This window comes from Triturus cristatus, chromosome 1_1, assembly GCF_964204655.1.
Source record: "Triturus cristatus chromosome 1_1, aTriCri1.1, whole genome shotgun sequence".
Taxonomy (NCBI): Eukaryota; Metazoa; Chordata; class Amphibia; order Caudata; family Salamandridae; genus Triturus; species Triturus cristatus.
In genome coordinates, this window is record NC_140579.1 from 287,562,322 (window position 1) to 287,585,900 (window position 23,579).

A 23,579-nucleotide genomic window follows, 5' to 3' on the forward strand; every position below is an offset into this window, starting at 1 on the left:
GACCCGAAAATTTAGGGAAAACCCAAGTAGTAATCAGGCCCTTCATGGTACATCTACCCCAGCGTTGACTATCAACGTGTTTGGGACACCGGGGCAGAAGATGCCCCTTCAAGTCTCAGGTTCTAACCCATAGACGGATAAACCAGGGGGCAGACAAGTCTGTGGGAACCATGCAGTAACATTCAGAGCAAATACCTGCCACAGCCTACTTTATTCTCAGGGGGCACTCAAGCTTAGTGCAGGAGGCGTTGTCCATGGGTGGATCCTTCAGCGTTGCCTTGGGGATTGACTTGCGCAGGGGTTTGTTTTTTGTGGGGCCTTTTCTTTGGATTTGGGATGTTCGGTGCAACCTCGGTGTCCTGTCCGGCGCCTGGGTGGCGTGTGCCGCGAGAAGCCTGTTTCGTATTAATGCATTGAGCGAAGATTTTGCGGCTTGGCCAGCAAGGTCGTCTGGCCACCAGGAGTTATGCATGTGGCCCTTCTCAATGTCATATTGATGAATGTGCTAGTGATGCCAAATGGTAAAATGATTGTCGGTTCTGGCCGGGGCTCGGCAAGTATGGTTTCAGCTTCCTCACCTAATACTGGTGCATTATCGGCCTAGATGCCAAGTATACTTCATGGGGCTCTGCTCACATCTAAGTGGGCCAAGACCACACAAAGCACAGGATGAGGGTGCGGGGTCAGTCATATACATTGCGAATTATGAGAAATATGCCAGAGGTAGCGAAGATGACAGCACAGACTTGGTCAGTGATATCATGGTTCATCTTTTGTCCCTATATAGGCAAAAGTTACGGACAGGCTCTGTTTTGCTAAGAATAGTTATTAGTCTCTGCATGTGCCTCTTTCGCAGTACAACGAGGTCTATTTTGTCTCCAACGGGGGGATTGTGCGCCGCTATTCCGCTTCCAACGGGCTCTATCTTTCGGTACCTGGCTCACGTGCAGGTGACCTGTCTGGCTGTTGCGGAAGTTGATTATTATATTGGTCCCAATCGCGGTTAAGCTTAATACTCATCATAGGGAGTCAATCCATGCAGTGTTCAACACGTTAAGGTGACAGTCCCACCAGTCCTGAATGGAGGCATGTTTATCTGCTACGCAGCGAAGCCTGAATTTGACTTCAGTTATCTTAGGCAACTAACAAGCATAGAGAAAGCCAATGGTATTGCCGTGTTGTAGGTGTACTGTGGTTTGGTAGTATTTATACTGCGCCAGAAGCCACAAATTAACAGTTGCCTTTGCCACCGGTTTACTGCCCAATGGTGAGAAAGTATAATTTTCCACTTACTCAGGAAATTTCAACGCAGAGAGAGGCACTGCAACAGAATGACTGCATTGGGCAATTGGCTACGAGGGCCTTCATGGTGAACACATGGGGGCACATTATAGATCAGGTACCATGTTCACGGGGTGGACATTCATCTGCAGCCAAGGGCAGGTATAAGGTCGCATCAGTTAAGACATATCCACCCGCGCTTTTCAAGGGCAGCAGGCGGGTGGTGGTAGTTGTCAGCTAACAAGTGTGCTGTGGCGCACTTTAATAATGCGTAATAGGTTTAAGATGTGTGTCTCTGACGTACAGCTGGGTTGAGCCAGTCCCATTTAGATCAAACGCAGATCAGTTGACTGGGGATGAGTGCTTACCATGTCAACACTCCATCCAACATCCCCTTTGGCATCGCTTTGTTCGCCCTAGCAGGCTGGGTATGCCTAGACTTGGGTCCCTTGCTCACTTTACCACTGGATTCAAGCTAGCCTGGCTGATGACGGTTATGAACCCGAAACCGGTCCCAGGATGCTTGTTTCCAGTCCAGGGAAGACATGGCTTGGCAGTTCGAGCTGGACTGCTCCCATGAGGCACAGGGTCAGACTGATTTGCATATGGACAGGCCTGAACTGGGGTGGTGGAGTCAGCTATAGAAGGAGGATGGATTAAACCCAGATCAGTTGACTGGGGGTGAGTGTTTGATGTGCTCAAACGCTCCGTCCAACAGCCCCTTTGGTACCGCCCACTCCCATTCAGCGGTACACCCGGGTGAAAGTGGTGTGCTCCTCCTGGTTCCATGACCTAGGCGGTGCGTGGCATCTCTCACATCAAATGTTAGGCACCATACTACAGACAGTGCGCCCCGTATCGAATCAGACAGATTCTCTAAGTAGGTATGCCTAGGGGGCTTCACCAGAGGGAGCTGGCGGGCGAAATTGCCATAAGGAATAAGGGATGCAGGGCAAGGCTGGAGGGCAGCCTTGCTCATTGTCTCATACGCATAGTTATGGACACTCCTGTGCCCCTCGATTTAGCAAGCAAAGGGACTGGGCCAAGGTTAAGTATATCCTTCTCGCCCTAATAGCCCAAGTATGCAAGCGGGGGTATGAGCGGTCTCCTGACAAGCGAGCTGCTGTCCCAGAGAAGGGAGACACATGAGTTCAGATGCACACAGGCTAGAAGGGTGGTGGCTAGCGTGATCAGAAATAGGTTAAGGGATACGGGTTGAGGGCAGGAGGGCCCTTGGCCATGGTGACGCACTTCTAGCTACTAACACTCCTGGGCGTCACGAGTTAGCAAGCATAGGTACTGTTCCAAGGTGAAGTATAATCCACCTCGCCATAATAGCCAAAATAGGCAGGCAGGTGGTGGAGCGGTCACCCAGCAAGTGGGCTGCTGTCTCATGGATGGGTCATGCAGGTGTCCAGGCACACACGGTGCTAGAAGGATAGCAGCTAGGTGAGATTAGCAAATAGATGGGGCAATGTGAGCCTTGGTGTCTGCAATTTTCCCGCCCAGAGTTGGCTCGGGACAAGGCATGTGATGCAGCGGAACTTCCCCGCTTGGGGGTGAATAGTTCCTTGTACAACTTCTCAGGCCAAAAGGGCATCATGTTTCAGCAGACACTAGCTGACCCAGGCTAACGTCAAGGGCTCCTAGGAGATAGATGGGGCATCGATATCCAGTAGGGATGTCCCTTTATCTAGATTTGCAGGAGGCTCCAGACAGACGATCTAGCGGGCAAGACTATAGCTATTTGGTGGGGGGCCCTGGCGGCGACGGTGGCCGCCTCCAGAGCTGTGGCGGAGTTACAGGGCAATCTGAAAGCAAATGGGTACAGAAGGGTACCTCTGCGCGGCACCATGGTGGGTGCCAGAGCCAAATCATAGGAGCCTCATGGGAGGTTCCTGGAAAACCGTGTCGGCACCCCGCTAGTCCTTCGGGCGGTTGTGGGCCTGAACAACCGGGGGTTTGCTATGCGACGCTCCACCCTGAAAGGGGCCTGAGTAAGAAGGTACCAACAGTTATGTGATCTGAGAAGAGGATCACTAGCAATGGCAGCACATGCGAGGTTTGCCCCGGTGCTGCATGGCTAATCAGGTGGGCAGGCGGCCCAATTGGTTGCCTGCCGTTGGATCGCCCGTAAGATAACCCACCCATTACATAACGGTGTATGTAATAAACCTGCAGCAATTTTTACCCAAACAAATACCTGTGTTGTGTGTTTATTCTTGGGAAATGTATATATTGTTGGAGGGGTGTAGAAGGATGCCAATGACGATACTATTTGTAATGCACTTCAACCGCTGGGTGGGCCCCTCGCCAAAGTCTGGTCTCAATCTCCATAGGCACTACAGTAAGCGGGTGACACCCTCTCGGTGGGTTATCGGTTATCGTATTTGGTTTGCGGTGGGTGTTGGCTGCAGAGATTGGTAGCATGCCAGGCTGAAAGCTGAGAGTTCCCACCCGAGTCATGGCAGTGCAGTATTCCAGTCCCTGCTGATATTCACTGATGTTATTCAGATTAACAGTTCTATTAAACTTTTTTATTGAAGTTGAGTTCTATCTACAAACAAAACCTCTGGCTGAATATTGATCGTTAGAAGTGCATTGGTTTATGCAATATATTGTAGCTGTGTCCAGACTGCACTGTCCGACACAGGGAATTTAAGAGCCTTGGCTAACCTTTGCAAACAACAGCATCCCGAGGCAGAGCTCGGAGCTGGCAGCCTGGCCTCTGTCGCTAGTCAGTACTCTCTGCAAAGCCCAGAGCCTGCAGATGACGCCGGGGAGCGCAGTTTACCACAAGTGGATACCGAGCCCAGCCCTATTGATCCCGCAGCAAGCATTCTGTTGCACCCGAGCCATAAGACATGAGCAAAAACCATGTAAAAAGAGGGAGGGCATTGACGCTTCACAAGAACCTCTAACAGATGGCGTTTCCAGAGGGAACAATATGAAACACATAAAATGCTTTTATTTTAACCGATAAGCAAACAGGAAATGTGTCCCCCACATCTCTTGCGCTGACACCACTTCAAAACAATGCAGCTGGGGCCAGGAGTCGATGCCTGCGCTCTCTGCGCGCCGAAGGGAAAGTTAGGGGGCTGAGAAAGCCCTGTTCTCCTCCAAACATCTGCTTGCCAAACGCAACCTGTGCTCTGCTGGGTTTACTTAAAAAAACATGCTTCCGGCCAAGCCCTCGCAGTTGCCAAACCGGACGCCAATTTAATGGGCTAACAGTGAAATCAAACCTGCGCCCCCTCCCCCAACACTTGGAACCACTCCCAACGAGCTCAGTCGGAGGCCACGCGATCGAGACCAACACCCAAAATCAAACATGGACCATCCGAGCCGTGCGCGTTACATGAAAGCAGCCATCTCTGTCCCTGTGATCACATGTGGCATGTTGATTCCGTCATCAGGTAGAAATGGCGCGGGCTCAGGAGGTTTAGGGAGCGCAGTAAACTGGTGCCAAGGGTGCCGTTCAGTAAGGCCGCAATTCTTAGTGCCAATATCGGCCACACTCACCAGCCCTCCCGCAGCAACATACAGGTAGCATAAATAAGCAGACAAGACAACTTTTTGGTGGAGAAAATTGCTGCAGGTTTATTAGCATACCAAATATGCCAACATGGTGGGTTATCTTACAGGCGATCCAAAGGCAAGCCGCCCCTCGCGGCCTACCACCTGATGGGCCAACTTGCATCGTGGTCTTAGCCAATCGGTGCTTAGTGGTTGTGGTGAGGGGATAGCCCCTCCCACTTCCGGTGAAACATTGGTCCACCATATAACTGATGCCCCCCCCTACGAGGGGCGGAGCGTTCAAGCGACCCCCGGTTGTACAGTTTTCCAACCGCCCGTAGGACAGATGGGGCGCTGTCGCACCCCAGGGTCCACCGCACAGACTTCCTGGGGATATTCGCCCTCAGCACCCTTTGTGCTCCTGAAGAGGGTACCCCTGAGTACCTTTCCGCCTCTGGATCGCCATGTAAACTCCGCCACAGCCCTGGGTGTGGCGACCGTCGCAGCCAGGGCCCCCCACCAAGGCCGGCGCTCCTACTTACATCCCGCTATTTCCAGGGCCTCCCCTAGGTCCAGGAGGAACAAGTCCATGCCTATTCTGGAGAGATGTACCCCATCGTCCTTGAAACACCCTGTGGATTTAACATGAAGCAAACAATGTCTTATGAATCCAAACCCCATTTGTTCGGTGAATTTACGCATCGCGCATCTGACTCTCCTGTGCGCAGCCTCCATTGCCTCCCCAGATCGGGTTCCTTGCCACAGGAGCCGGGGAGTGATCTCTGACCACCACAGTTCACATGTCCCTAACTGGTTGCTTAAATTGTAAACTGTGGCCTTAATGTTTTGAAGCAGTGTCCTTTTGCCCAAAGTTGCGGCCTTATCTTTAGCTATTTATGGTGCCTCTCCCCTTATCCAACAAGGATAGGTCCATGCTTAACTGGACAGATGTTCCCAATTGTCCTCAAACCACCCTGTGAATTTGGCGTGTAGCAACCCAATGTCTAAGGAAGCCAAATCCCCTCTGCTCAGTGAATAAACGCATAGTGCAGATGACCCTTCTGCGCGCAGGCTCCATCGCCTCCACCAACCGAGCTCCCTGACACGGGAGCTGGGGGTGATTACAGACCACAAAAGTTCACCTGTCCCCAACTGGTTGCTAATTTGCACATTGTGGTCTTCGTGGTCTCCTAGGGTGCATTACTTCGCCCCACTGACCAGACAATTTTACAGTTCTTTTGGATTGCTCCCTGGTGAACATAGTAATGGTGTCAAAACAGGTTTGAGGGAATATGTGAATGGTAGCCGTCATTAGACACTTCACCCTTTCGTGGACTGACAACTTACTCAGCCCACCCTGCTTGCTGAACCTTCAACCGGTCACAGATGCCCCGTCCCTGCTATCCACCTGTGACCCTTGATACTTACACCAGTAGTGGTCTCAGACTACCAGGTTCTGTGTCACGTGCTTCGCTGCAGTCCCTTTGGTGGATCCACTGGGACCCTTCTGCATCCCTGCAAATGCCTAGTCACGAGCTAATGCCCTTGCCCATCCCTCAAAGACACCTGACAGCATGATGCCCCTCGCAACTTTGGTGAGGGGTTATGGGCCCAGCGCACCCCAGTCTGTGTTTCCAACATATATCCTCTCTAGATGCTCCAGATAGTATGAGTGGCTATCCCTGTCCTGGTAGGGCATGCCAATGGACTGTCCACCCCTTGGTGACTATCCTGCCATGGATAGGCGACATTAAGCACTGGTGTCCTCATGTACCTGACGTATAGGAGGGGGGAACAACATGTACGAATACCTGCCCTTTCCCGAGCAGTGGGAATGCCAAAACAATCCTTCCTCATTCATTGTAGCCAAATTATGCTATGACCCATGTTCCCCCCAGCTTTGTGCACCGCAACTCACTAGTTAAATGGCAACTTCTGCAAATGCCTGGCTCCCCGGCTATAGGGCGGGTGTTTTGTCTCCCCTGAGCAACTGGTAGCATGCCCTTGTATACAGAGTGCACCTACACTGCTGCATCGACCAGACATTTGCGCAGGCAATTCTGTTGTTGAAAGGTGTCGAACAACTGAATGGTGTCCCTCTGGTTTGTGTGATTGTATGTCTATTGTGCATCCCCCCATGTGTGCCCTGCCATGATTTGTGTGTCAAGCCACAAACGCTGTCCGACTACTCTGCTCCCTATCTGTGCTACTTTCTCAGATCAAGAAGTGTCATAAAATTAAATATGTGTCTTTGATGGATGGGGGCTTCAAATAATGCCTGCTCTCTTGAGGGAGAATGATGCACAGATGAGCTGGTGGCCATTGTCCAGATGTATCCACCAAATACATAAACCTGTAAGCTAGTACTACTGGCTTCGGTGCCTCTGGTTACTTGCCTAAAACCACAAAGACCCCCATATGGCATTATTGCCTGGCATCTCGGGTGAACTTTGCCAGGGGCTGAAAGGTCTTAGTGGGGTTAGACTGGAGGAGGTATGTGTGGCTAATGCAGGCCCAAAATCTGTGCAATTTAATGATGCATCACCATAGTACCAACGGGCCTGAGTACAGAAGCTGGCGATGCTGTGATGCAACTTATGTAAATGTCTCAGCGTGGGCCAGAATGTAGGAGCTTTATGTGTGGCTCGTGCAGGCCCAACTAATCTGCAGGGCTACTCAGCTCGCTCAGGCAGTGTGCTGCATATTTGCTGGTATTTAGCCGCTCGGTCATTGCCTCCCTATATTACTACAAAAGGAGCACTACCCTACTACAAGCCCATCTGTTGGCTTTGACAATGCTTCTTAGTTGCATAAGATAGATAAGCCACAATTATAGCTTTCTTGCATAGCCAACCAAGAGCTAGCCGCCCCCATCCACGGCTGCCAAAGTTTCAACTGCTATATGTGACATTTCCATAATTCCAGTGCACTATGAGTGACATATAAAAGACTATGAATTACACTTTCTTGCTAGCAATCAAACCCTGAGGATGAGGGAGACATACCGATATCAGTAATTACGCCTATTTGACCAACAAGAAACTCTAAGACGACCAAGGTTTAAGGCTGCTATTGAGAGATATTCCAGAGCTTGGAGTGTGCATGTCTGAGACGGTAACATATATACGATATTTTGGGAGTCAAAGTGCCTGGAATGGTATGAGACTGAAGTAGCTCAGATTGAGCGGAATATCATACATATACACAGTCAGTCTGACAGCTTGGCACCATAAGTACTAGAGATGGGCGCCTGCAAACTACCAGCCTTGCGTGATGTACACACCTTGCGCTGAGAGGGGGAACCCGCTTGTGCCGGTTTCGCCTCATACTGAGTACCCACTCGCTGACCCATGGTGCCATCATCAAGATGCACCCCAAAGGCCCCCCAAATAGCAGCTGCACCTAGAGAGAGCACTGCCCTCCCCTACCCGGGGACGGGAGGCCCGGATCTGCCCTTCTCTAGCACAGGACACCAACCAGGCGAACAGCCCTAATATGGCTTTGGTGTAGTAGTATACTGAAAATGCAACAATTCTGGACAGGTGGCACATGTGCTTGCGGAGAACACAGTCCCTTATCAAATTGGCACCAACCAAGTACAAGTCTCTTATTATTCTTCTCAACCTGTGAGAGCGAAACTAACACCAATGGTCGCACTTCCGACCCACAGCATTCAGATTCCGAGCCCAGTATGCCTCCCTGCAAAGCTTCACCATGCGCCGCTTGGGCCATATGTTCCACCCTTACGACATCACTAAGAGGTTTCTTTTAGTTGGCAGACTCACCTATTATTTTCATTACTATTAGTGAGCTGCTGCTGTGTTACCCTATTGCAAACACGTCACCATCCCCGAATATTGAATGGAAACACATTTAGAAATTGGAAGAGTTTGCCCGTGCACTGTAGTACTTTTCCCAAAGTGGGCAAGAAAGAGCTGGACTGTCTATAATTCAGAGCTGATCCAAACAGGGGCCCCCAAATGAGTTTCTACCAAGGGCAACTGCTAATACTACCGCATGTGCTGTTGTGCACGAGTGTGCACTCCTGACCTGGTTTGGAAATGATATGAATTGTGCCCACTGTGGCACCACCGCACCCTTTCGCTGAGTGACAACCTACGCAATTCACCCTGCAACTGACCCTGTTGCTTAAAACCACCCCTTGATGCCCTTGCCTGCCAGTCACAGCCCTGCCAATCTAATGCCCCCGCAGCATGTTGGAGAGGCGAGTCCCACGTACCAGTTTGCGATTCCATCATACCTTTACTGAGGCTCCAGTTCATGAAAAGTGTGTGTCACTGTCCTGGCAAGGCATACCCAGTAACCCGTCCCAATCTGTAAATGTGGTAACTATGGGCATTTGCATCATCCGCTGTATTTCATTTCTGTAGTGTTGTGGACCTCTGTATTAGTGAACATCCTACCAGTGAACTGAGACCTAATTGCATCTGTATCCTACATGAGGTCTAGAGCGACACTGCAGTCTGCTAAATCGACTCGCATGAGTGCACTCCCACGTGTGAAGAACACAAGGAAGCGAGTTGAAATGCAAAAGTGCCTGTGATCACCCAGTTGGGTCAAGTGGGAAGCCTGGACTGACCTCCAGTTTTAAGTCTGTGCAGGCCCCGCCCCAGACGGCCAAACCCCATCACGTCCTCCAAGGGGCCAGCGTGCTCACCCACCGATACCATGCCCACGGGGCACCTCCTGTCCCCCCTTGTAGTTTAGCCGATATACTTCTCACAGTACAATACACAGATTGCACAATGCACCCTGCCCCCTACTGAAAATAATTGGAAATAAATGAGACATGTCACCGCTGCCCAAGTTGGCGCTGTTTGTATAATGAGGGAGAGTGGACTTATCGCACTTACCCACGGGTACTGTCAATGGCACTTGACGAGTGCCCTGGCACTTCTGTTAAATAAAATGAATGCCTTGCATTTCTGGATTATTTATTATTTATTTATTTATTTTTAACTTAAGATGCCCCAGTCCTGCTGGTCCTATTACCAGGAAACAAGCCTTGCTTTGCAGGCCGAGACACCTCGTGTGTGCTTGCACACCGTGACCACACATGAGTGATGCACCCGGTGTCCCCTCTTGTGTAGTTGCAATATTGTTTTTACCCGTGTACATTGTAAGCTGCCATGCTGCATTTGCCTTTGGCTACTGGGGGGAAGCACCGACTTCCCGATTAAAATTGTTGGCTGCTATTGCTGCTGAACATTCATATAATCGCTTCTTACTGCTCGCGTAATTTGTAACTGCTGTTAACTGTGTCAGTCATTCAACTGTGGATGGCACTGGCAGGGAAAGGGATCAAACATTGAAGATAGCTGCCGAATTAAGGGATTGCAAAAAGTGACATTTCCATAATATCTGTGTAACAAGTGTTAATACACCGATTTGAGAGACACTTTTTCGTGAGCATAGTGAAGTAAAGGAGATGAAACCATGTAGTGATCAGACGATGCCCCAGATAGAGAACCAAACCCTTCAAGCGATCGTACCACAGCTGAAAAGCACCATTAACGGGAGGGCCCTTTGTGCTGTACGTTTGCAGTTTTTTGTTTTTTTTTGGTGGGGGGGGGGCAACCGCCACGAGCTGCTCCCACCCCCCCACCCCGCACAGAAGCAGCCTGTGGTGGGTGTAGGATTTTATGTTGGGATTAAAATCCCTGGTGTAAGCAACGGCCTTCACTTACTGACTGTGGAATGAGAACCGGTGCATGAAAGGACGGTCCTTTAAACTTGCACATTATACTCCAACTTTCGAAATTGCAACTGACTGGAAATGAAGGTTTTCACAACCGACACTAAAGCTAATGTAGCTGCTCCCTAAATTGAGCCAGATTGAAGTAACGCCATCAACTCGGACTTGGGCAAGCACTCACTACGCATTAGCACTGCTTGTCACTTTTCCGATTTAAAACCCATATTATGATGTCAGCCGATTTGTCTCTGCGCAAATATTGGTAATATCATACAGTTTAAAACACCAAAAGATTGTTGCATTTTCCAAGCATCACAGGTTGCAAGCTAACACCGAGACTCGATCTTTGCTCCCCGATTACAAGGCCGCACGTGGCCTCCCCAAGGGACAAGAACGCCCCAAACAATCCCAAATGGGGCTTTGTGCACCCACACCCTGTTGTCCTACGCTTACCTCGCTAATCAGCCATTTACACCCATACTGCAGGTCACGTGGGGTATGCTACCGTGCAGCAAGCACCAAACCCAGGGCATTGAGAGGGGGAAAGGCTGAAAATCCATATAGTGTCGCGGGAACGCTCGTGGGCGGAGCCGTTACCCATAGTGGGCTGTAAATTCTTCTCCATAGTACCGGGAGGGCTCGCGCTTGCCTCGGTGTGCACATTGCCTGCCTTGCATAGGCGGGCCGACAACGGCACCACCGCCCTCCGCATGCGATCGCAATAGCTGCCCCATATACACGCCGGCATCTTAGGGTGGGGTGGCGGTGTGCACACGGAGCCCCCCCTCCCCCTTTACGTCCACCGTGAACATCCCTGCCTTGCACCGGGACCTTGGGTTGGCAGGAGGAGAAAAAACCCTGGTCATCTAAGCTGATACACCTGTGCTCCATGGCAGGCATGGCCAATATATCATTTATAAAGAAACCTTTCATCAGTATATTTATGCAAATATTTCCTCCCTAATAGCCACAGATCTGGCAACAGAGAAATAAATATGCACATATTGGGCACTCTGACTTCTGCTGTAGGCCCGCGATGCGAACCACACCCCTAGTTCCAATGTGGTCCAGGACATCTCCGCCGGGTCCCCGCAGGCGGGGGGGGGGGGGCGAGCTCTCTAGCGCGACTCGACCTGAAGGTATTGGAGCGCTTACATAGCACCGTATTTACATTACACATTCAGGCATGGGGGGATTAAGATATTTGCCCAGAATGTCACAGGATGAGGACGCGACCTCGAGGCTAGAACCATGGGATCCAGCACCAAAGTCGGCAGACTAGCCGTTGGGCTGCTGAGGCTCAGACACCCGCCTGGTAAACATTGCTCGACTACTACCTGGCCTCTTTGAAAAGGAGTCGGAGACCAAGCTCGCTCGGCCGCCGAAGCTCCCGCCCACTGAGATCACTCGCTACACTTCTCACCATGCGGTGATCAACACTGCCTTGGGCCCCACGGCTCATGCAACCACGAGCCCCGGGAGGCCTATCCCGCAGGGGGGGGCTGCGCGGCCCTCCGAGAGACAGACCCAGACTAGCCATGAGCAGAGGCCTCCTGGCAACGCTGCTGGCTAGGGGCCCTGCCTCGCCTCCTTGCCACACCGGAGGGGGCGAGCCTCACTCCACCACCCGTGATGCTGAGAGCTGCCACGACCCCCCCCTCCCGTGGGCCGCCGCTGGGCCGTTCAGCCCAAGGTGCAACACGGGACTTGGGAGACCGGGCGGGGGGGGAAAAGGGGGGTTGTTTTGCACTCACCACGCTGGAGATGCATCAGCTCAGGGGACACGACCGAGTCGGCGTCAGGGCGAGGGGACAAAGAGGCCGAGTCGGCGTCAGGGCGAGGGGACAAAGAGGCCGCCAGGGGGGCGGGGGAGGACTATATACCTCTCCCTGAACCCCCCCCTCGGCCGGAAGTGGAGCGCAGGACCCCAGCAGGGGTCTCTGGCCAAAAGACTAGGCTGCCCAATGTGCCATCTTGTGGCACTAAAGGGGCTGCCCTCTTATGAGTTTCCCCTGCGGGGACTGTGTCGGTCAGCCCGCATTTCGCACAGTAAGGGCTGGATTAGTGTTCAGGGGGTCCTGGCTGCTTGGTTTGGAAGTACACATGATTTACGTTAGTCAAGGGCTCCTTCCTGTCTGAAGGCAGCAGGGCCCATGGGTCCCTCATTGGTTCTGGAACAATCACAGATGTCCTAACCTTACAAGAGCTGGATTCTGGTCCAGGACGGACAGTGATGGACAGACACTACTACAGGTCAAACTGGGCGTTTCGCGCTTATCCCAATCCAGACACCCCTGCAGCGAAAGCCACTCTTCGCTGGGGCGATTTCACAGTAAAAGCAAGTGCAGCCGTGCTTAGTTCAACTGTATCACATACACTCCAGGCACCTCCAGCTAGGGTGACCAACTAGCATGGGTGCAAAACCAGGACAGTATGTGTAAAAATTCAGGACAGAGGGTCAAAATTCAGGACAGAAGGTCAAAGTTCAGGACAAAACTTCGGACAAAAGTTAAGTTTTACAGGCACATCAGAGGAAGTTGCGCAATAGTATAAAAGTAAGTAAATAAACCACTTAAGTACAAGTCAACATAAGTTTTATATTAGGTTGAGACAATCGTGCACTTCACAGTTTTTCGGTATGCGTACAGCTTTGACCAACTGTGCAGGTCTTTTTGTGGTATTTCATATGATAATAATCTATTTATATGGTTACTGCACTGGGTTGTCCAGTCTGATATTTTGTTTACAGCTCATGGTCCTGAGCAGGCATGTTTGGTGAGAGAAGTGGTCTGGAAGATCTGCTCGGATAGACTTTGTTGCTAGCATCTCATATCTGAGTGCCATTGTGAGATGTAAAGGGGCAACCATAGGTGAACTAAAGGGAGGATTGCTGTGATGAATCCACTATAAGGAACGCATTATGGGTGTTTCAGCAAGTGTATCTTAAAATAAGGAATCTGACTTTGCCTAAGGGGGCTTCGCAGAGAGTTGCACAAGCTGACGGAAGTCACAAAGGTGCTTTTCCCTGCAGCTTCCTTAAAAAATACATTGTCGATACACTATTACATAGCTTATTGTTTACGCCTTGCCTATTGCTATAAGCACAATATTCATCTCAAGCACAGCTCATGGCACTATGAGGGTCTCCCTAAAACCTTCCACCTAAACCTAAACATGCAAACATTTACAATTACTAGTGTAACATTCAAGTAGCAGTTGGGTGTCACTCAAAATGTCATATGCATGATGTATAGATCCCACACATAAGCACGCAACAAATACACAATAATAGTAACACATAGGAAAGGGGGCATCCAGAAAATGTAAATACCTCCCACTTTGAATTAAAGCTCTTATGGCACCAAGAAAGCAAAGTAAGTCATCACAAACTCTCCCCAGAAGAGCTCTCTTGTCCAAGGATCTAGTCATTCATCCTTCCATCAAACCCCTGATAGCCACCATTTCAAATTTACATTCTGTCATCTAATAATTCTTTCATCCATCATTCAGTCTTTCACCATTCATTCTGTCTTTTCATCTGTCTGCCCATCCATATCCAAACCTTTTCAACCATTTGCAAACCTATCCTTCATCTATCCTTCCATTCATAATTTCACTCTTCCATCCGTTCATTCACCCTTTCACTCATCCATCCATCCATCACCCATCCACCCTTTCACCCAATTCATCCTTTTACTCATCCATCCACTCTTCCACCCAGCCACCCATTCACTCATCCATCCAACCATTTACCCTTTCACCCAAGCCATTCTTTCTCTCATCCATCCACTCTTCCACCCATCCATCCATTCACTAATCCATCCAACCATTTGCCCTTTCACCCATCCAGCCATCCTTTCACTTACTCATCCATCCACCCAGTCACTCATCCGTCCACCCATTCACCCTTTCACTTATCCATCCATCCATCCTTTCTTCCAGCTTTCCACCCTCCCTTTCACTCATGTATACATTCTTTCACTCATCCATCTTTACATTCTTCTTTTCTCTCATCCATACACCCATTCGCCCATCCATTCTGTCAATCATTCATCCATGCTTTCACTCATCCATCCATCCACCCATCCTTTCTTTCTCTCTCCATTCCCCTTTCACTTAGCCACCCATCCTTCCATCCACCTTTCACCCATCCACCCATCCAGTTGCGGACAGAAGAGGCCCATCAAGAACTTCACCCTCACTGTAGTTCCTAAAGCAAGGGGTGGGGTGGGGGAGGGTTCACAATGCCACTGCACATAGGCAATCTGAAAACGTGGAAGTCATGCATGATGCACAGTGCCAGGACGTGAGGTGACTGTGACATGGTGTTGTTTCCAGGGCTTTCAGTGGGATGAAAAAACTAGGGGTCTCTCCAAGGGGCGTGTCTGATGTAATTAAGGGTGTGGCTTAAAACACCACTGCTAAAAATATGTGCTAAACATAATTTGCCACCCAAATGGTATTTGGCTGTTTCTATCATTGCATCCAGTAACATTCGACCTACAACAAGCCATGACTATTGGCTTTGTGAATGGCTTTTAGTTGCATAAAATAAATAAAAAAGCAGCAACTATGGCTTCGTTGTATACAATAATAAAAACGCTTCAGCTCTGAAATGATGAGACTGTGTAAGAACTATAACCTCTCCTTTTTGAGACTGTGTAAGAACTATAACCTCTCCTTTTAGGTCTCGTTGAGCCCCAGCGCTTGCGCTGGCTCGAAGAGACATTTTGTATGTGGGCTCCAAAAAGTGCTACCAGGCCAGCCTAGAGGTACAGTGCATGTGCGCGGGCGCGCGCGCCGCGCTTACTTTCACTTTCGCGGCCGCACGGCCACTTTGATCGCGATCACGGCCAACGCTTGTTTTTCATTACTACAAGCTTCCTGCGTCGCACGGCCAATGCTTGTTTCAGTTGCATTTGTGTGCATGGTTTTCTGCCTCTGCTCTTTACCTTGCTGTGTGTTTAGTGCGCAATGCGCGGTCCGTCCCCTCCCGTTCTGCGTCCGGTCCGCTGCACTTCTTGTGTCAAACACAAGCGACTGCCTTTTTTTTTTTTCAGTAAATTGTAATTTCCCCCATTCTCCTCCCCTCCCCATGCCTGCCTTCGCCTGGATACCTGAGTCGACGTCACTGACAAGCTGTTGCCTTTTGCATTCCGGTCACGATAACTTCAGCAAAATCAGCGATTTCTGGTCCTCCGCACTACCGATTCCGTGGCTGCCTTCTCTACCCATTTCAGCTCCCTCAGGTGGGTCTGTTCAGTGTTTCATCATAAATTTGGGCGTCGGTTTGTATCATCTGCTGGCCTGCTATTTTGTGCTGAGGTATATGGGTCAGTGAATTGGGGCCACCATCTTCACGGCCTCGATCGGTTTCTTCCATCGCTATGGGCCACCGGTCTACGTCTTGGTAATGGCAATCTTGTTCCAGTTCTTCAAGTTGACTGACATCCCCCCCCCCCCCCCCCTCCCCAGAATGCACAATCTCCCCTCGGAAAACAATGGTCATGGCAAGACACCCCTTTCAACCTTTTGTGCTCCGGCATAGATAGCGAGTATGGCCACAGATTCGTATGTTTTGTGTGACTTTAAACTAACAAAAATACAGATTTAGCTTGTTCCGCTTTTATGGCGGACTTCTCCAACTTCACCTAGCCCTAAACTATCAAACACATTCAAACTGGAATATGTGAACTGCAGCCTTCACGTATTTATTTCTGTGCTTAGCAAAATAAAACAGTCGGGTGACTTATTGTATTTGTATCCCTGTGACTGCCCCATTTTAACTTGTCCTAAAGGCATCGGAGCGCTTTGCCTCAGCACCAGCTTACATTACACGAGGTCAGATTTTTTTAGGCCCGGGCAGAATAAGTGGTTTCCCCAGAATCACAGGATATTGAGCCTAAGAGACTAAACAGACTCAAACCTGTTCCCCCAGTTACAGTCCATGCTATTGCCGCTTGAGGCTTCAGGGCACATGCACATGTCAGATTTTTGCAGAAGGCGCATCAACAATCTTTGAAGGTTGCTGGAATTGTAGCTTTTGGCCTCCAAGCTGTACATATATATCTGCAAAAAGCACATTAACCCACCCAGCTCATGTACTATCTTCATGAGCTTTTCTGGTGATCCAGTGATGTCGCAGATCCCAGCCTTTTCACCAAATCTCCCAAAAAAGAATAACGACTTTCTTTGCACTTCAGATAACACTGGGTCCGTGTTCTGCTTCCATCTAATAGAAGATGCACACATGACACTTCTCTTTATAGCACATCCCTGGCGCCATCTTCCAATATTATTACTTGGTGCCATGTCATTTGGAGCCCCTTCCGGCAGGTCTTATAGGTAGCCAACGACCCTGGATTTTGAGACTTGGGTTTCGATGCTTCTCATTATAAGCGCGTGACTTTCAGCCCCACTGTGTAGCGCACTATTTCGTAAAAGTGACGGGTAATCCTACAAACGTGGGGACAGTTACACCTTAAGGGTTCCCATTTTTCCATCGGCGACAAGAGGCTTCACGTCGTGTGTGGCACCCTTAATCATAGCTTCCTTTTTAGCAACAGTAGTTTGCACGCTGTAAGCATATATCAGTAATGTCAAAAGTGAAACTGCAACTCCTGAAATACAGTGCATCACTGGCTTAAAAAGCAAGGACTGGCTACTATGTCAGAGGACATGGTTCCACTTTGCAGCTGTGCTTTAGCCACCTGAAACCCAAGATACAACCAGAGATGTAACACAGCCCTGCGCACAGGGAGCCCCCAGCCCTTCAGCACAACACCAATAAATATCTGTGATATGAGGGACCGAGAGCACCCTCTTCCGTTCCGTTGGGGGTCCCCACCATCTTGCATTACAGTACCGTCATAAATGCTTAAAATGTACTGCACAAAGAACATAAATGGGAACACTATATTTGACAAGTGGGTTCTGGGATGTACAACGTCGATCGTAAACTCCACTGGTAGCACTCTGATTTAATTTTTAATTAAAGTTTCAATATTTGTTTTGACAATTTGAAAAATAATCACATAAATAATCTTTACCATAATTAACATTGTTTTAAATCGATCACAGGAAGTCTCTTGAAGTTCATTACAAAAAGAAGCTGTCTAACGTGTACCAGGAGACCGTGTGGGTGCAATAAGGTTTGCTGTGCAAAATAGTAAACAGACTTGAAAATACAACATGCATAATGTGTCCTATTGAACACAACCAGCCAGGGCGTATTTAAGTGGCCAATGTCTAGCTCTCACTGCAATAAGCAGCCATTTTGCATCGAGTGGGTCCTGGGCGCGGACGTACAGTGACCACATTGTGTAACGTGAGACATGGGCTGTTTTGAATTGGTCTCGGATGTGACTGGCTACAGGAGGTGATCGTGGGGTGCTATGAAAAAACTGGGCTAAATAGTCCGAGTTGAGTTGCATTGGGAAGACTGTAACCAGCATTTGCAATGCAATAGGTCTCACATTTGCGAGAGTTTAAGCTATTGGCATTGTAAATGACAATGCCTTTTATTTATGTTTTAAAAAGCAACCCGTAAATAAAAGGCGCATTGCCATTTACAATGCCAATAGCTCAAACTCTCAACTGCGAGACCTATTGCATTGCAAATGCTTGTTTAACTTTGTACATTTGTTTTGTACATTTCTTCCATCTAACCCTAACAGAATGCCCTGCCCTAGACCGGTTGGCCACCCTACCTCCAGCCGTCAGCGCAAGGTGCGCAAAAACCATTGGGCTAAAAGGCTCTTCATCCCCACCCCCCCTCCCCCGTTGTGTTTCTTAACCCGATCTGCTGCAGCTTTAAGGAAACATAAAGGTCTGTAGCTGATGTATGCTGCCGGACTGCGCAGGAGATGGGGCCTCAGTGACAGCCAGCCTCTTACAAAGTATTTCGTAGTTCATCCAGAGGTTAAAATGCATTTAAAAATAAAAGTCTGGTAACTGTGATCCTAAGTGCAACGGGGAAAAGGGAGGGGGGATTAGGGTAAGGGCTAGCGGCATGGTTAAAAAAGAATAAAATATTTTGCAATTATTTTGTTGGCCTTTCACTTCAGGTAAATACTAATAAAAATATAACACACACCTTAGAGTAAAAACAAATCCAAGTTATAGTAATAGTGGAAAAAGCATTTCTTTATGTTATGAAGGCTCAGCTGGCCAGTGGTTCACAGCAGAGGTCTGTGTGTGTAACCAGAGAGTCACAGAACTGAATCCTAGTTGTTGCTGTTGCATTGGAGAATTTAGACTCTCATTACAAATCAGGTGAAGTGGAATTACCGCATGGAATTTCGCTCCACGTTTTTCCACAACAGTTTTTTCCGAGTGTGGTAGAACAAGATCTGGTTTCGCTGTTTGGTAATTCCACACAGCAAAATCACACGAGGCATTCCCTGTTTGTTTTCTGACGGGGCTAGCCAACAATGCTCTCCCTTGCCAGGAATAACCTTGCCCTTCCCTCCCGCTTACTGTTCACCCCACCCAGTGGTCCCCACATATTTTTACTACTTGCTCAGAGCAGGTGGTAAATGTATGCGTTAAACCCCAAGGAATTGGTGATTCCGTATGGTGTTACTGACCCGGAAAATCAGTTTCAGATGGTAATTCCCCATTCAATAGGGTTTAACATGTAATTGCACAAAACTTGGCAGGATTTACCTCACAGTAACAGTACATTTTCATGTTAATATACCGGTGGTAAATCCTCATAGTACAGTGCAAATCGTCATGAGGGTTTAAGTGTTTTATATAAAACAGGTGTTTAAAAAAATATATTTTTAGTCATATGGAATCACACTGTGCCCAGTTGAATCCTTTTTGGATTAGAAGGACGAGGCCGCACTTCAGAAGTGAAATAACACACTTACATTACCTCCCAAAAAAAGAATACATCTTTGTAGCCTGGAAGCCTAAAATGACTTCATCAATTAAAGTCATATACTGTCTCATAAGCTGCCTTTAGGTATGCTGATTAACCAATTGCACCAATTTACAACACTTCTATGGAGCAGACACCCCATAGCGAGCTTTCTCAGTACAAAACACAGATGGCCAGATGTGCAGGGGGGCTTCCTCCCTGTGCGTGGGGGCTATTCTACATCTTCCCTGTTGTTGTGTCATGGTAGCCCAGTCCTCAGTAGGGTGGGACGACCATTATTGGGACTTGGCAGTCCCTTGGCAGATGGTCTGCAAGGTCAGAGGTTTAGACCTACAGAGCAAGCTAAGGCTCCACTGGTGTAAACATAGTTGTTTTGCCAGATCTAAATAGAGCGGGGGAATTGCCGTATGGCGAGGCGAAAGCATTGCAGAGTTGGTGGTGCTCCCACTCACTCGAGCTCTAAATGATTCCCTTAGGCTTCACATTTGATTTTGCTCCGTTGCCTTGATACTGCCAGCATCTGTTTGTTTTGCTAAAACTCTAGGACAAGCTTGAGGTAGTTTAGGCATATCCAGATGAGGTTAGGGGAAGAGCACCAGGGCTGAGATCCCTCCAACTTTGTATGCAAAAAATATACAGTTTTGTATTAAGCAAAATACAAATTTGTTTGTGCATAAACAAACACAACAGAGAACTCAGTTCTGATTGTCACTAGGTAGAACTCCAAGCATTGGTGATACTGCCAAATAGGAGAGCCTCCATCTTATCTGTATTCAAGTTAAGGTAATTGTGCTCATCAAGATGAAAATATCAAGGAGGCAGGTAAGGAATCTTTCAGCTAAGTGATATGAGAGTCGAGTCAAAGTGTGATCTGGCATAGGTGGCCAGTGTGAGACAATGACTCAATAAGCTGTGCTAAAGATGCCACATAAATATTAAAGCATGTTGGGCTGATGGAAGACTTCTGTGCGGCCGACTAGTCCATGGCTTGAAATGAAGGCTGTAAATGAGGCAGGTGGACTACTAGGCAACAATTAGTGAGAAAACACTTAAGCCAAAGCAAGACTCTACCATATACTCCACAATTGTAGAGTTGGCTCAGTAATACATTGTTGGATACCATATCAAAAGCAGTGAAAAGATGGAGGAGGATCAGGGCAGTGGCTCGATCCTGTTTAATTGTGTCTGTAATTATTGGTGATCTAAAGCAGAGCAGATTCACTCCTGTGAAAGGGTTAGGATCCCAACTGGCAGGCTGTGAGGCTCACCTGTATTTACTGCAGGGACGAAATGGATGGAAATGATGCTAGGTCCCAACTTCCCTCACCTACCTCCTTCGCCCAACTGGGTCAAAGCAAAAGAGGGAAGGTGGAGAAGAAGGGAAACAAAACAAGGGAAGGAAGAAGAGGTTGATGTCCACTGGTTCTTCTGTGGGGTGGTTTCCAAGAATCCTATAGGAGAAAAAACAAGGTAAGTACTAATCCAGTATACATGTAGCTAGCTGTACATTAACTCCCTACGTCTAATGAGATACCTGTAAATGAATATGCTAAGCATGTGTGGGGGAACAACTCCCATGAACTGTAGAACACTCCCAGTATCTGAAATATGAAGTAAAATGTTCAGAATGTAGAAGGACTGAAAGAGTTTTGCAATAAACAACATTACTATACTAACCTATGTTAAAAAGCACCAAAAGACACCTTAAATAATAATAATCTGTTACACCTGAATTTGGGGAAAACCAAAAAACTATTTCCCAGGACAGGAGAGAGCATGGAAAAAATAGGGCAAAACGTGCAGGGTCACTTTAAACAAAAAAGTGGGTTATCTCATATTATTCATATTGTGTCTCTTTTCTCTAAGTAGCAAGAAGAGATTACACAGAAACCAAGAAGACCACCAGATTCACCCTTCTAATCATATAACCATCAGATAAATGTGACCTTCCTTTTATTTCAAATAAGCAAGAAAAACACTGGAAACAAAGAAACTGTGATCCTTTACAACCCTTGCTTTTCCTTTCATCTCAGAGGCAAGCGGTCAGGAAGCCAAGGGTTAAGAGGCTGAGGCTCCCAAGAAACAATGTTGCCCACCGGCAAGAAGCTATGTAAAACAAAGTGCTCCGGAAGAACACCAGAGAACCCAGGAAGAAGAAGGTATTCAAGAGAGACCTTGTAAGCTAAGGAGCGAAGCGACGACAAACAGCAAGCTGCTATTGGAAGATTCAGGTAAGTGCAGCAGGAAAACGGTGGGAGGCCTGGCGGAATCTGTGCTGAAACGCGTATTGCGTTATCAATGTGGATCAGTCCATTAAGTATGCCTAAGGGGCTGCCCTCGCCCACTGACAGAAAACAGCGGGCGGAGCTCGCGCCTACATACTCGGGCATGGGAAGAAGCGCTGCCGCAGGCTTAGTGCCCTCGAGGGCCCGACAGTACACCCCCCCAAGACCCCTCCCCTGACAGGTTTGCGTTTGTTCGGATAGTGCTGATGAAATAAGCGAACCAAACGGGGAGCATGCACATTAGAGGCCGGTTCCCACGTCCTCTCATCAGGCCTATTAGCCTTCCAGTGGATCAGGTACTGCAACCGACGACGCACCCTGCGAGAGTCCACAATATACACCACCTCATGCTCAGAATTATCATCCACCAAAACAGGGGGAGGTTGAGCAGGAACAACAGTACCAGGGGCGACAGGTTTCAACAAAGACACATGAAAGACAGCATGGATATGCAATGAGTCAGGCAAGTCGAGTTTCAGAGCGACAGGATTCACCACTTTAGAAACAACATAAGGACCAATAAAGCGGGGCTTACATTTGTTTGTTCCTTTAATCTGAATGTTCCGAGTGGACAACCATACCCTCTCTCCCACAGCATAATCCGGTAGTGGTCGATGCTGACGATAAGCACCTTCCTTATATACTCTTGGCCTCTTCCAAGGATTATTTGGTGGAAACATGAATGTCTTGGAGATGAGACACCAAATCCAGAGCAGCATGAGAGTCGGTAGAGATACAAAACCACAGCGAGGGTGAAACCCAAAGTTGCAGAAAAAAGATGATACCTCAATAGATACATGTTCACTATTGTTATATGCAAACTCCGCAGTCCAAAGAACTGTGTCCCAATCCCTGTCGTTCTGTAAACGGTGACACCGTAGGTATTGCTCGATACACTGGTTGACCCTTTCTGTCTGACCGTCTGTTTGAAGGTGATGGGCAGTAGAGAGCCATACATCTATCTCCAACAAGTTGTTCAATCCTTTCCAAAAGTGGAACACAAATTGAGGGCCTCTGTCTGATACAATAACAGAGGGCAGGCCATTAAGGCGCACTACCTGTTGGAGAAATACACAAGCTAGCTCTTTCGAAGTAGGCAATCTTTTCAATGGTATGAAATGGGACATTTTGGATAACATGTCAACAACAACAAATATGACGGTATGCCCTTGCTTTGTAGGTGGCAGTTCTACAATAAAATCCATAGAAATGGAATGCCATGGTGTAGGAGTTGTAGGCAGAGGATTTAAGAGTCCTGCTGGTACCTGGTGGGAACTCTTACTTTGTGCGCAAACATAACAATTTTGTACATACAACTGAGTATCTTGATTCATGGATGGCCACCAAAAATACCTTTTAAGCAGGGCAATGGTTTTCTGGTGTCCAGGATGACCTGCCAATGCGTATGTATGGCCCCAGCCCAGTGCTTGTAACTGAAGGGTTTTTGTAGGGAGAACAAAGCCTCCTTGAATATAGATTAAGTTGTTAATCCTGACCCCATTGTGTTTGGTTTCTAAGTCTTTGAATTCTTTGGATTCATGTGTATGGGCAACTTCTTTCAAAAAGGATTCCTCTGAAAAGGTACCTCCTAAAACACGATCAGGATTTAGAATGAGAGGTGGGTCTTGTGTGCCCTGTTCATCAGACAACTCGTATCCAAAGCGGGATAGGGCATAAGCCTGGCTATGTTTAGTGCCCGTCAGAAATTTTATGACGTAGTCAAAATCACTGAAGAAATGAGTCCATCTCAGCAGTCTCATGGAAAAAGCCCTAGCTGCCTTCAAAAACTGCAGATTTCTGTGATCAGTGATAACAGTGACAGTGTGTAAAGCTCTGAGTAGGTACTGATGCCATTCTTCGAAGGCCCTTTTTATTGCCAACAACTCCCTAGCTC